The following is a 15,695-nucleotide window of genomic DNA, read 5'->3' on the forward strand; positions in this document are numbered from 1 at the left end:
CTACACTACTTCAAGACGAAGTCCCACACACATCTACAACATCTCAGATGTTCCAGAATATATTACAATTCATCAACCAGCCTGTGCCGTAAACCATATGCCTGTTAAAAGGGAAGCAACTTCCCAAGTACAATAAAATGTCCTCAGCTAGTTGGTAATTCCTTAAGTCTCCGAAAATATGACAAGTAAGGCCCCCATTTCGAATATTACTTTTTCACAGACGCCTTCAGAGTGAATTTAATCTTTTCTAATTTCAGAAAAAAAAACATTACGTCCTCTAACCAAGCAGCAGCAGATGGGGGAGTGGCAGATTTCCAGACCAGCAAGATTCTCCTACGGGCCAAAAGCGATGTAAGTAAAATGGTATCCTACTGCTTTGCATTAAACCAAAAACATCATCTGCCCCACCAAATACAGTTATAAATGGGCATGGTCTCAGTGTCACTCCCAAAACCTCACTGATAATTTTTAAATCCAGTACCCGGTAGCCATCAAGCCGAGGGCATGACCAAAATGCATGCACTAAACCAGCCGGAGAGAAGGAACACCTTTCACAGCCAGCCTCTGTCCCAGGATATATGTCAGCATGCCTGGCTTTACTTAACTATACCGTGTAAAACTTTAAATTGTATGAGCCATAGTCGAGCACATCATGACGAGGAATGAACCCAATATTGCCAAATATTCCTGAGCCAGATCCACACCAAGGTCAACCTCCCAGTTGGTCGTAGTTTTGTTGAGAACTTGAACTCCCAAAGACATCAGCTGAGAGTATAGTACAGAGATCAGCCCTTTATTATTAAAGCTGAGAATGAGTTTGTCCCACAACATAGCAGGTGCTCGATCAGGAAAAGAGGGGAATGTTTCCTTGACAATGAGGAGGATCTGCAGGTATTGAAAATAAAATGATTATACGAAAGACCACATTTACTGCACAGGTTATCAAAACTATTAAATATATTATCAGTGCACAAATCTTTAATGCCAATAACTCATTGTCTAAAAACTGAATCGAGTGTGGAGGGAAGAAATAGATAATTTCTGTGAATGGGACCCAAAACTGAGCTGATGCGAAATTAAATAATCATTTTGACGGTGAAGAGTACGACAGGTTTAGATGTAATTTGAGAGGATTTTAATGGCAATGTTCTACGACCCCCCTCTCCTAACACCTTGAAATAATTTAGATGACTTAAGTGCATGGAAAGAGGCTCAACTGTAATTGCAAAAAGATTCTATGATTCTTAAGTTGGTGAGTGAGCAGTTCGAAGTCCTGGTCCATATATGTACCAATGAAATCGGTATGTATGGGAAGGTGGCTCTGCAAAGTGAGGTCAGGGATTTAGCTATTAAACTAAAGGGCAGGACCAACACCCATCCCAGTGTGCCCATACCTAGGAAGACCATACAGTTTAGCACGTGGCCCAAGTTACGGTGCAGTTGGGAGGGCTTCAATATTCATTGTGTTTACTCCAAGGAACGTGAGATGTCTACAGAAGAGATGGAAGGCGGTTTACACATAAACTGGAGAGGAACTGATATCTCCATGAGAGTCTTTGGGGGAGTAGTTGAACTGGAGGTGCAGAGGGATGGGATTCAGAGTTCAGGAGCACATAGCGGAGTCGATATGGAGACAGATATTGTTCAGACCTCAGAAAAAGGCAGGAATCAAAAGGTTGTGCATCAATCGGCTGGTGCCCTGCGCTCCGTATATTTCAATGCAGGAAGATTTAAAGACTGGCAGGTGAGCTCAGGGCAGGAATCAACACAGTGAATTATGATATTGTAGCCGTTATCGAGAATAGGGTGCAGGAGGGACAAGCAGCTCAGCACGATTTATCGGGTTTCACTATTTTCAGACGTGAGAAACTGGAAGAATTACAGGAAGAGGGGCGACATTACAGGGCTGAACAAATGGTACCGCAAAACACAGTCAGAACAGACAAGACAACTTGTCTAATTGAGGCTTTATGGGTGGAAATACAGAAACACAGAAAACCTACAGCGCAGCACGAGCCCTTCGGCCCACAAAGTTCCGCCCAGCTTCACCCTACCTTAGAAATTACAAACAGCCCTCTATTTAAGCTCCAAGTACCAGTACAAATGTCTGTTTAAAGAGCCTATTGTATCCGCCTCCATCACCTTTGCCAGCACCCCATTCCAGACACAGACATCACTCTCTGCGTATAACACTCACTCTTGACATTTCCTCTGTACCTACACCCCAGCACCTTAAACCTGTGACTTCTTGTTGCAACCATTTCAGCCCTGGGGAAAAAGCCTCTGACTATCCTCACGGTCAATGCCTCCCGTCATCTTGTAGTCCTCTATCAGCTCACCTCTCATCCTCCGTCGCTCCAAGAAGAAAAGACCGAGTTCACTCAGTCCGTCTTCATAAGACATGTTCCCCATGCCAGGCAACTTCCGATTTACTTCCGAGAGTGAGGCGACCAGAACTGAGCACTGTTCTGCAAGTGGGGTCTGACCAGGGTCCCATGAGGTTGCAAGATTACCTCAGAGCTACTAAATTCAATTCGACGGTTTATGATGGCCAATGCCCTCTTAACCACAGAGTCAAGCTGCGCAGCTGCTTTGAGCTTCCCGTGCTTTCGGACCCCAAAAGCCATCTGATCCTCCACACTGCCAAGAGTCATGCCATTAATTTTATATACTGCCATAATATTTGACCTACAAAAATTAACCACTTCACTCCACAGAACTCCATCTGCTTTTTCTCAGCCCGGGTTTGTATTTTATGAATGTCCCGCTGTAACTTCTGACAGCCCGCCACTCTATCCACAACACCTCCAAACTTTGCGTCATCAGCAATCTTAATAACCCATCCGCTCACCTCCTCACCCAGGTCACTTATAAAAACCAGGAAGTCTGAAGATCTCAGAACAGATCCCTGAGGCACACCACTGATCTCCGAGCTGCATGCAGATTATGACCCGCCTACAGCCACGATGGACAACCATTTCTATGGGCAAGCCAGTTCTGGATCCACAAAGTAAGTCCCCTTGGATCCCTTGCCTCCTTACTTTCTCAATAAGCCTTGCCTGGGGTTCATTAACAAATGACTTGCTGAAATCCATGTACACTACATCTGATGCGCTTCCTCCATCGATGGGAATGAGGAAATGAGGAATATTTAAATGTATCGCCGTGACATTGGAACTACATTGTAGACCAGCGAACAGACTGCTGCATGAGTAGGAGCAGATCTGCAGAGAGATTGCAATGTTAGAACCATAGAACCATAGACCATTACAGCAGAGAAATGGGCCTCTAGGTCCTTCTTGGCTGTGCCGAAACATTTTTCTTCCTGGTCCCATGAACTTGCACCTGGACCATATCCCCCCATACACCTCTCATCCATGTACCTGTCCATGTTTTTCGTGAAGTTCAATGTTCAATGTTCAAAGTGAGTCCGCATTTGCCAAATCATCTGGCAGCTCATTCCACACTCCTCCCGCTCTCTGTGTGAAGAAGCCCCCCAATGTTCCCTTTAAACTTTCCCCACTTAACCCTTAACCCATGTCCTCTGGTTTTTTTCTACCCATGCCTCGGTGCAATAAGCCTGCTTGAATTCAATATATCTATACCCATCATAATTTTATATACCTCTATCAAATCTCCTCTCATCCTTCTGCGCTCCAGAGAATAATGTCATAACTTATTTAACCTTTCTCTGTAACTCAGTTTCTCAAGTCCCGGCAACATCCTTGTAAATCTTCTCTGCACTTTTTCAACCATATTAATATCCTTCCTGTAATTAGGTGACCAAAACTGCACACAATGCTCCAAATTCGGCCTCCCCAGTGCCTTATACAACCTCCTCATAACATTCCAACTCTTATACTCAATACTTTGCTTTATAAAGGCCCAAGTACCAAAAGCTCTCTTTACGACTCTGTCTACCTCTGAAGCCACTGTACGGAACGTTGTATCTGTATTCCCAGATCTCTCTGTTCTGCTGTACTCTTCAGGGCCCTGCCATTTACGCTGCATGTTCTACCTTGGATTGTCCTTCCAAAGTGCAATACCTCACACTTGTCTGTATTAAGCTCCACATAGCATTTTCAGCCCATTTATCCATCTGGTCGAAATCCCTCTGCAAGCTTTGGAAACTTTCCCCACTGTTCACCATTTCTCCAATCTTTGCATCATTAGCAAACTTGTTAATCCAATTTACGGCATTATCATCCAGATCATTGATATAGATGACAAACAACAGTGGACCAAATGCTGATACCTTTGGCACACCACTAGTCACAGGCCTCCACTGAGAGAAGCAATCGTCCACAATCACTCTCTGGCTTCTCCCACTGAGACAATGTCTAATCCAATTTACGACCTCATAATGTATACCTGGCGACAGAATCTTCCTAACTTATCTCCCATGTGGGACCTTGTCAAAGGCTTTACTGAAGTCTATGGAGACAACGTCCACTGCCTTCGCTTCATCCACTTTCCTGTTAACCTCCTCGACAAACTCTAATAGATTTGTTAAACATGACTTATCACAACGAAAGCCACTGCGACTCTGCCTAATAATTCCCTGTCTATCCAAAGACTTGTAGATGCTATCTCTTAGTACTCCATCGAATAATTTACCTACACATACGTCAGACTTAACAGCCTACAATTTCCCGGATTACTTTTAGAGCCCTTTTAAACAACGGAACAACATTAGCTCTTCTCCAATCCTCCGGCAATTCATCCGTGGATACCGTCATTTTAAATATATCTGCCAGGGCCCCTGCAATTTCAACACCAGTCTCCTTCAAGGTCCGAGGGAATACCCTGTCAGGTCCTGCGGATATATCTACTCTGATTTGCCTCAAGATAGCTAGCACCCTCTCCTCTTCAATCTGTGTCGGTTCCGTGACCTCACTACTTGTTTCCCTTATTTCCATTGATTCCATGTCAGTTTCCTTATTAAAGAGACGGAAAAATACCATTTAAAATCTCCCCCATTTATGTTGATCCCATACGTAGCGGACCACTATGATCGTTCAGAGGACCAAATTTGTCCTTTACTATCCTTTTGCTCTTAACATTCCCTCAGAAGATCTTTGGATTTTCCTTCACCTTGATTACCAAAACAACCTCCAGTCTTCTTTTAGCCCTCCTGAATTCTTTCTTAAAGATTATTTTGCACGTTTTGTACTCGTCAAACACCTTATTTGCTCATTGTTTCCTATACCTGACTTATATCTCTCACTTCTTCTTTATCAGACTTCCAATATCCCTTGAGAACCCGGGTGCCTTATTCTTATTCACTTTGCCTTTATTCCTAACAGGAAAATACAAGCTGAAAATTTCTCCTTTGAAGGCCTCCCACTTACTAATAACATTCTTGCCAGAGATCAACTTGCCCCAATTCACGGTTTTGCATACTTAGATCTTCAAATAAAATCTTTTTCCAGTTTAGAACTTCAGCTCGCGCAGCAGATCTGCCTTGTACATGATCAAGTTCAAACTAAAGGCGTTATGATAACTTTAACCAAAGTGTTCTCCCCGATACACAATTTCGTCACCTGTCCTAACTTGTTTCCTAATAAGAAGTCTAATATTGCATTCTCTCTAGTTAGTACCTCTATATATTGATTTAGAAAACTTCCCTGAACACATTTTACAAACTCTAACCCGATTGGACATTTAACAGCTTAGAAGTCAATTTGTGGAAAATTAAAATCCCCGACTATCACAACTTTATTTTTCCTGCAGTGGTCTGCCATCTCTCTGCGGATTTGCTCCTCTAGTTCTCGCTGACTATTGGGTGGTCTATAATGCAACCCCAATAATGTGGTCATACCATTCCTGTTTCTCAGCTCCACCCATATGGCCTCGGTCGACAAACCCTCTAATCTTTCCTGCCCGAGTACTGCAGTAGCATTTTCTCTGACTAGCAATGCCAACGCCTCCTCCCTCCACCGTTCCTTTCTCTTCCTCATCAGAAACATCAGAACTCCAGTCTGCCATCTCCTGTAGCCAAGCTTCAGTAATGGCTATAATGTCGTAAATCCATGTGTCAATCCACGCCCTCAGTTCGTCAGCCTTCCCCACAATACTCCGAGCTTTGAAATAAGCACACCTCAGAAGATTATTCTCAGCACACGCAACCCTTCTATTCATGACTTTGCAAGAACTGTTAACAACATTTATTTTCCCCCAGCTCCACTGTTTGCTCTGGCACACTGTCTCCGATTCCCCCGCATAACTGGTTTTAACTCTCCAAAAATCACTAACAAAACTCCCTACAAGGATATTGGTACCCTTGTAGTTTAGGTATACCACACCTCTCCTGTACACATCCCACCTGTCACAGAAGATTAATAGCAAAAGGATAGTGAGGGATAAAATGGCTCCTTAGAGAATCAGAGTGGACAGCTACATACGGAGCCGAAGGAGTTGGGGGAGATTTTGAACAATTTCTTTTCCTTGGTGCTCACAAAGGAGAAGGATATTGAATTGTGTAAGGTAAAGGAAACAAGTAGGGTAGTTATGGAAACGATGACGATTAAAGAAGAGGACGTACAAAAGCTTTTAAAGAATATAAAAGTGGATAAGTCTCCGGGTCCTGACAGCATTTTCCCTGGGACCTTGACGGAGGTTAGTGTAGAAATAGCGGGTTCTCTGACAGAAATATTTCAAATGGCATTAGAAACGGGGATGGCGCCGGGGACTGTTGAATTGCTCATGTGGTTCCACTGTTTAAAAAGCGTACTAAGAGTAAACCTAGCAATTATCGGCCTGTATGTTTGACGTCAGTAGTGAGTGAATTAATAGACAGTATTCTCAGAGATAGTATATATAGTTACCTGGATAGACAGGGTCTGATTAGGAGCAGTCAACATGGATTTGTGCGTGGAAGTTCATGTTTGACAAATCTTTTTTGAAATTCCTGAAGAGGTTAAGAGTAAAGTTGACGAGGGTAAAGCAGTGGATGTTGTCTATCTGGACTTCAGTAAGGTCTTTGACAAGTTTCTACAATGAAGGTTAGTTAGGAATGTTCAGTCGCTAGGTATTAATATTGAAGTAGTAAAATGGATTCAACAGTGGCTGATTGGAGATGCCAGAGAATAGTGGTGGATAACTGTTTGTCAGGTTGGAGGCCGGCATTTACTGGTGTGCCTCAGGGATCTGAATTGGGTCCAAAGATGTTTGTCATATACATTAATGATCTGGATGATGGGGTGGTAAATTACATTAGTAAGTATGCAGATGATACTAAGATAGGTGGCGCTGTGCATAATAAAGCAGGTTTTCAAAGCTTGCAGAGAGATTTAGGCCAGTTAGAAGAGTGGGCTGAATGATAGCAGATGGAGTTTAATGCCGATAAGTGTGAGGTGCTACATTTTGGTAGGAATAATCAAAATAGGACATATATGTTAAATTGTAAGGCATTGTGGAATGCAGTAGAACAGTGTGATCTAGGAATAATGGTGCATCGTTCCCTGAATGTGAATCCTCGTGTGGATAGCTTGTTGAAGATAGTTTTTGGTATGCTGGCCTTTAAAAAATCAGAGCATTGATTATAGGAGTTGGGATGTAATGTTAAAATTGTACAAGCCATTGGTGATTTCAGATTTGGAGTATTGTGTACAATTCTGGTCACCGAATTATAGGAAAGATGTCAAGGATTTAGAGAGAGCACAGAGGAGATTTACTAGAATGTTACCTGGGTTTCAGCACCTAAGTCACCGGAAAAGGTTGAACAAGTTCGGTCTTTATTCTTTAGCGCGTAGAAGGTTGAGGGGGGACTTGATAGAGGTTTTTAAAATTATGAGGGGAATAGATAGAGTTGACATGGATAGGTTTTTTCCATTGAGCGTAAGGGAGATTCAAACAAGAGAACATGAGTTGAGAGTTATGTTGCAAATATTTAGTGCGTAAAATGTGGGGATACTTCTTTATTAAGAGAGTGGTAGCTGTGTGGAAAGAACGTCCAGTAGAAGTGGAAGAGGCAGGTTCGATTTTGTCATTAAAATAATCCATAGGTATATGGACAGGAAAGGAATAGAGGGTTATGGACTGAGTGTTGGTAGGTGGGATTATGTGAGAGTATGCGTTCGGTACCGACTAGAAGGGCGGAGATGGCCTGTGTCCGTGTTGTAGTTCTGATATGGTCATATGTTTATATCAAGAGCTCTAGATGATCCTGAAATCTGAAACCCTGCCCCTACTCCAGTTCCTCAGCCACATGTCATCCTCGCTGGCACGTGACTTAGGTATCAATCCTGTGATTACCACCCTCGAGAACCAGCTTTTAACTTCCTACAAAGCTGTCGATACTCACGCTTCAGGGCCTCTTCACTCTTTCTTCCTTTGTCATTGGTACCGATGTGTACCATGATATCTGTCTGATCACCGTCCCACTACAAAATCTGTGCACGCGATCGGAGACATCCCTGTCCATGGAACCCGGAAGGCAGCAAACCATCCAGGAGTCACTGTCACCACCACAGAACCTCCTGCCTGTACCTCAAACTACCGAGTCCCCTATCACTACCGCTCTCCTCGTCTTCCACTCTCCATTCAGCACTGCAGAACCAGACCCAGTGGCAAGCATCTGGCTGCCGCAGCTTGTTCCAGGTTAGTCATCGACCCCAACAGTATCCAAACCGGTATACGTGTTGAGTACAATGGCCACAGGGGAAACCTCCTCGGTCTGCCCTTTTCTCTCCCCTCGCCTGACCGTAACCCAGTTAACTGTGTGCTGCTCCTTTGCCGTAACAACCTACGTGAAACTACTATCTATAAACTCCTCATTCTCCCGAATGGTCCGCAGGTCATCCAGCTCCATTTCCGTTAAGCGTTTTGTTTGGAGCTGCAGCTGGATGCACTTCCCGCAGGGACACCGGATGTCTCCCTGATATCCCACATCCTACAAGAGGAATACTCCAACATCCTTCCCGGCACTCTCTCTACTCAAAGCGGAAAAAAAAACAAAGTTAGCCTGTTTTCACCTCTGGCTGTTCATGCCGAAGCCTGTTGAGCCAATGACTTATCACTCTGCTGCTTCTCATTCCACTGCCCGCTCTCAGAGCTGCCTGCTGTATATGGCAGTCTTTTTAAAAACGTTGGTGCTCTACGTCACGCGCCTGCGCAGTGTAGTCTCACTTCCACAGTAGTGAAAGACAACCTTTCTCTCCGAGATGCCTTTACTCTTTTACTCTCAGCCTCTTGCTTCTGTTTAAAAAGGTTGTTGGGCTTCATTGCTTGAGGGGTTGAATTTAAGTTGAGTGAGTTTATGCTGCAACTGAACAGGTTAGTGATGCGGCCGCACCTGGAGTACTGCATGCAGCTCCTGTCTCCTAAATTGAGAAAGCATGTACTGATTTCGATGGCGGTGCAGAGCAGTTTCACCTGGTTAATTGCAGGGATGAGGGGTTAGGCTATGAGGAGAGATTGAATCTCCTGCGACTCTATTCATTGGAATTCAGAATATAAGAGGAGATTGTATAGAAGCAGACAAAATACGAAAGGTGCTAGATAAGATAGAGGCAGGGAAAGCTTTCTCTAATAGTAAACATGACTTGGATGAGGAAGGGAAGGGATGGGTTAGCAAGTTTGCTGTTGACACAAAAGGCTGGGGGTGTTAAGGATAGTGTGGAGGGCTCTCAGAGGTTACAGCAGGACACTGATAAGATGCAAAACGGGGATGAGAACTGACAGACGTTCAACCCAAATAAATCTGAAACGCTTCATTTTGGTAGGTCAAATATGATGGCAGAATATAGGATTAATGGTAAGACTCTTGGCAATGTTGAGGATCAGAGTGATCTTGGGATGTAAGCCCATAGGACGTTCAAAACCCTGCGCAGGATGACGCTGCAGTTAAGATGGCATACGTTATAGTGGCCATCATCAATGGTGGAATTGAATTTCGGAGCAGAGAGGTAATGTTGCAGCTATAGAGGACACCGGTCAGATCCCACTTGGAGTACTGTGCTCAACTTCGGTCGTCTCACTACAAGACAGATTGGGAAGCCACAGAAAGAGTGTAGAGGATATTTAGAAGGATGTTGCCTGAATTGAGGAGCATGTATTATGAGGATAGTTTGAGTGAACTCTTTATTAACTCCTCGGAGGGACGGAGGATGAGAGGTGACCTGATAGAGGCGTATAAGATGTTGCGAGGGGTATTTCGTGTGGATAATCAGAGGCTTTGGGTGTGTCTGAATCCGGGAGTGTGTGATGGGACGGTGCGGAGGGAGATTCACTCTGTGTCTGACCCCGGGAGTGTGTGATGGGACCGTGTAGAGGAATAATCACTTTGTGTTTGACCCCTGGAGAGTGTGATGGGACAGTGTGGAGGGAGATTCACTCTGTATCTGACCCCGGCAGTGTGTAATGGGACAAAACTTGGGGAACTTGTGGAGTTTGCTGCAGCTGTGGAGGCCAGGTTGCTGGTGTATCTAAGGCAGAAATTGATCGGTTGTTGATTGGACACGGCATCGAAGGTTATGGGGAGAAAGCCGTGAATTGGGTTTCAGGAGGTTCAAATGAACGCATTGTGCTCCAATGTCTTGTGGTCCTATGGGCTAACAGTGGAAATTAAAATAAGACCAACAGATAGACAACAGACAATAGGTGCAGAAGTAGACCATTCGGCCATTCGAGCCTGCACCTCAATTCTGAGATCCAGGCTGATCATCTACTATCAATGCCCGGTTCCTGCCTTTTCCCAATATCCCTTGATTCCCTTATCCATAAGTTACCTATCTAGCTCCTTCTTGAAAGCATCCGGAGAATAGGCCTTCGCTGCCATCCGAGGCAGTGCATTCCAGACCCCCACAGCTCTCTGGGAGAAGAAGTTTTCACTTAACTCTGTCCTAAATGATCTACCCCCTATTCTCAAACCATACCCTCTGGTACTGGACTCTCCCAGCATCTGGAACATATTTCCAGCCTCTATCTTGTCCAATCCCTTAATAATATTTTATGTTGCAAGCAGATCCCCTCTCAATCTCCTTAATTCCAGCGTGTACAACCCCAGTGTCCCAAAACTCGCTATGTAAAACAGTCCAGACATCCCAGGAATTAACCTTTGTGAATCTACGCTGCACTTCCTCTGCAGCCAACAAGTCCTTCCTTAACCCTGGAGACCTAAACTGTATACAATACTCCAGGTGTGGTCTTACCAGGGCTCTGTACAAATGCAAAATGATTTCCTTGCTCTTGTACTCAATTCCCTTAGTAATAAAGGCCAACATTCCATTAGCCTTCTTCACTGCCTGCTGCACCTGCTCATTCACCTTCAGTGACTGATGAACAAGGACTCCTAGATCTCTTTGTATTTCACCCTTACTCTACACCTGTTCTTACTCCCAGAGTGGATAACCTCACACTTATTCACATTAAACGTCATCTGCCTTGTATCTACCCATTCACTCAACCTATCCAAGTCAACCTGAATTCTCCTAACATCCTCATCACATGTCACACTGCCACCCAGCTTAGTATCATCAGCAAACATCCTGATGTTATTCTCAATGCCTTCATCTAAAACATTGATGTAAATCGTAAACAGCTGTGGTCCCAATACCGTGCCCTGCGTCACCCCAATAGTCACCACCTGCCATTCCTAGAAACACCCATTCACCGTTATGCTTTGCTTTCTATCTGTCAACCAGTTTTCTATCCATGTCAATGTCTTCCCCCCCGATGCCCTGAGCTCTGATCTTACCCACCAATCTCCTATTTGGGACCTTACCAAATGCCTTTCTAAAATCGAGGTACACTACATCCACTGGATCTCCCTTGTCTAACTTCCTGGTTATATCCTCGAAAAACTCCAATAGATTAGTCAAGCATGATTTGCCCTTTTTAAATCCATGCTGGCTCGGCCCAATCCTATCACTGATATCTAGATATGCCATTATTTCATCTTTAATAATGGACTCTCGGGTCTTCTCCACTACTGATATCAGGCTCACAGGACGATAGTTCTCTGTTTTCTCCCTCCCTCCTTTCTTAAAAAGCGGGATAACATCAGCCATTCTCCAATCCTCAGGAACTGATCCTGAATCTAAGGAACATTGGAAAATGATTCCCAATGCATCCGCAATTTCCAGAGCCTCCTCCTTTATTACCCTAGGATGCTGACCATCTGGCCCTCGGGATTTATCAGCCTTCAGTCCCATCAGTCTACTCATCAGCGTTTCCTTCCTCATGTTAATCTGTTTCATTTCTGCTGTTACCCTATGTCCTTGGCCCATCCATATATCTGGGAGATTGTTTGTGTCTTCCTTAGTGAAGACAGATCTGAAGTACTTATTATATTCTCCGGCCATTTCTCTGTTGCCCATAACAATTTCACCCAATTCATTCTTCAAGGGACCAACTTTGTTCTTAACTATCTTCTTTCTCTTCGCATACCTAAAAAAAAAGCTTTTGCTATTATATTCCTGGCTACCTTGCGTTCGTATCTCATTTTGGCTCCCCGTATTGCCTTTTTAGTTAAGTTCTGTTTTTCCTTAAAAACTTCCCAATCATCTGTCCTCCCACTCACCTTAGCTCTGTCATACTTCTTTTCTTTTTAATGCTTTTAAATCTCTGACTTCCATTGTCAACCACTGTGGCCCCTTTCCCCCCTTTGAATCCTTCCTTCTCTGGGGGATGAACTGATTTTGCACCTTGTGCATTATTCCCAAGAATACCTGCCATATGCTGTTCCACGGTCTTTTCTTCAAGGATATCCGTCCAGTCACCTTTGGCCAGCTCCTCCCTCATGGCTCCATAGTGTCCTTTGTTCAACTGCAACACTGACACCTCCGATCTTTCCTTATCCTTCTCAAATTTAGAAAGAGGAACAGTGCCAAGCCGTTTGGTCCATCGAGTCCGCTGCGCCATTTCACCATGGCGGAAACAATTCCCTCACTGCCCCAATCTCCTGTCTTCTCCGCGTGTTTCTTCATGCCCTTAATAATCAGGAATCTATCAATCTCTGACTTCAATATACCCGATGGCGGCCTCCACAGCCGCCTGTGGCAACGACGTCCGGAGATTCAGCACGTACTGTTGAAATAAATTCCCCCACCCCCAATCTCCGTTCTGATAGGAGGGCCCTCTGTTCAGATGTGGACCCAATGGTCTCAGACTCTCCCACCACCTGGAACATTCTCTCCGCATCTGCTGTATCGAGGCTTTGAAGCATACCATCAGTATGGCAAAAGCCCCCACCCCTACGGCACTCCCCATTCTTCAGAGTTTCAGTCACCAAATGCTCCTGATTGGATATGCATTTCAATACCGGAATCATCTTCGTGAACTTCATTTCAACAATTTCCAAAGCAATCACACCTGGCCGGTTTAGATAACGGACCCAGAACTGTCCCAAATCTTCAGTGAGGCGTCGGCTGTGCATTATAAAGTCTCAACTTTTTATCCTTGATTTATATTCAAATCCTCTTCACATAAATGCTACATTGCACTTGGCCTCCTCGCCACCGACTCCAGCTCTAAACTGACTTTGAGGGAATCAGCCCAAGTTCTCACAATTACCTTTGCGCCGCAAATATCTTGTCTTTTTTCAACATTTCGGAAGTAGTCTATGTTTCTTCTACCAAAGTGTATGGTCACACAGAAACCCATCCGCCACTTCTTTGCTCATTCTCTCAATCTCTCTGAACCATTCTGTAGCCTCTCTACTTCCTCAACACTACCTGTAGATCGGTGATTTCACTGCCAATCTGCACTGACTGAGGCTTCCGGACGAGGTTGTCCAACTTCCAGTTAGACGGAGGTACACGTGACCAGGATGAGGAGGGAGCTTCTCTCTGTGTCTAGATTTTCACTTCCCGGGCCAGTTTGCCTGGCGTAAATTTCCAAGATCAGATTTCTAAACTCAGCAGCTGCCATGTATAAATCTTTCAACCATTTGGATTTATTTTTTAAATTAAATTTGTTTAGTTGTTGGTCGTAAACGGGAACCAGTCTTCTGTTCTTAAAACTGAAACGTTATGCAGTAATCAGGTTCAAGTTAAAAACAAAGGTCTGAAAACAAGCTCTCTCGATGAATCAGTCTGCCAGCCCACATCACCTGACTTCCTGCTGCTCAAGAGTTGCAGTATCAGACAAAGGGTTACTTAATTTGCTTTGTATGCCCACGATTTGAAAAAAAAACGCATCTCCGTGTTGTATGTGGTGACATATATCTATTCGGATTTTAGATCTTAGTTCGCACGGTTAACTTTGACATTTGCTTCAAAACTAAGTTGCAGAGTTGATGGATACAAATAATGAGCATATCAAGTAACTGATCAATTCAAGTTGAAAATCTTATGTACTCGAGGAAATTAGCTTGACGGCGTTAACTGTGGATAGCTTGGGTACGTGTGTCTGAAAAATGGTGTTACAATTTGTGTAAAAAACGCAACCATCTTGTGTAAGAAAGCTATGGTTGCTGGTTAATAACTGTATCTGTACCAGGCGGTGTGCGCCCTGACGCTTCTGTAAGTCTTTCCTGATGATGGAGGGGTAATAACGTTTCCCGAAACTGGTGGTGTGAGTACCCACGCTCCTGGACCACCTTTCCGACGGTTGTGGGGTAATCGCAGTTCATGAACCTAGTCGTGCGAGTCCTGAGGCTTCTGTCCATGGTTCTAAGTGGCTAAGGGATAATGACTGCTCTTGAAGGTGCGGGTGGCATCCGGAATCCCTTGCACATACTTCCTTATGATCTGACGGGTAATAACCGTTCCCAAACCTGTTGGAGTGAGTCCAGACACTCCTGAACTTTATTCCTGATGTTTGAGGGGCAAAGGATATTCCTGAACCAGGTTGTGTGGATCCAGATGCTCGTGTCACTCATTCCTGAAGGCTGAGGGGAAATATCAGTTCCGAAACTTGGGGTGTGAGACTTGAGGTCAGATAACTACAGTGAACGATTCTGCCAAACAAAAAAAGGATGGTTGCAGGAGAAAACACTTTAGTGAGTGTACTCGTGACTACTTAAATCAGCAACGACATGATGTCTCTCCGTGGGTTGAAAACACAACACCGTCACTCACTGTTCTCTGTTCGCTGTTCCCCATTTACAGAACAAACTTGTTGACAGGAATGGATCAACAGGAAAGGCGCTTTTTATTTGATATCAACGTTGCAAAACCTCACGATGGGCCGAAGAAAGAATGGTCAGACAATGGGTTAGATATGCTGGAAATGAGCTCAATCGAGGAAAAGGTTTGTGCCAGACCTTGTGAGGATGACTACAAACTGTCCGGGGCCTGATCGCGGAGTCCCACTGGCCGCACTCAACCCATAACCCTCCATTCCTTTCCTGTCCATATGCTATCCAAGTTTACTTTACATGACAATACAGAACCTGCCTGGACCACTTCTACCAAAAGGTCATTCCACACAACCACCACTCTCTGAGTAGACATTCCCCCTCGTTTTACCCATAAACCTTTGCCCCTAACTCTCAAATATTGCCCTTTTGTTCGAATCCCCCCGACTCTCAATGGAAAAATGCCTATCCACATCAACTCGATCTATTCTCCTCATTTTTTAAAATACTTCTATCAAGTCCCCCCTCAACCTTCTACTCTCCAACAAATATGGACCTAACTTGTTCAAACATTCCCTGTAACTTCGGTTCTGAAACAGAGTAACTTTCTCGTACACCTTCTCTGTACTCTCTCTATTTTGGTGACATCTTTCCTATTATTCGGTGACCAGAT

General features: G+C 44.2%; 1 long non-coding RNA gene across 1 annotated transcript; it reads left to right on the forward strand.

Moving 5' to 3' along the window:
- The first annotated feature begins 270 nt into the window (after positions 1-270).
- Positions 271-15,316, forward strand: LOC132388971 (uncharacterized). The gene is made up of 3 exons (XR_009510379.1): positions 271-351; positions 2,864-3,010; positions 15,054-15,316. It is a non-coding gene; the product is annotated as an uncharacterized LOC132388971 (long non-coding RNA).
- Positions 15,317-15,695: the final 379 nt, after the last annotated feature.

This window comes from Hypanus sabinus, unplaced genomic scaffold, assembly GCF_030144855.1.
Source record: "Hypanus sabinus isolate sHypSab1 unplaced genomic scaffold, sHypSab1.hap1 scaffold_445, whole genome shotgun sequence".
Taxonomy (NCBI): domain Eukaryota; kingdom Metazoa; phylum Chordata; class Chondrichthyes; order Myliobatiformes; family Dasyatidae; genus Hypanus; species Hypanus sabinus.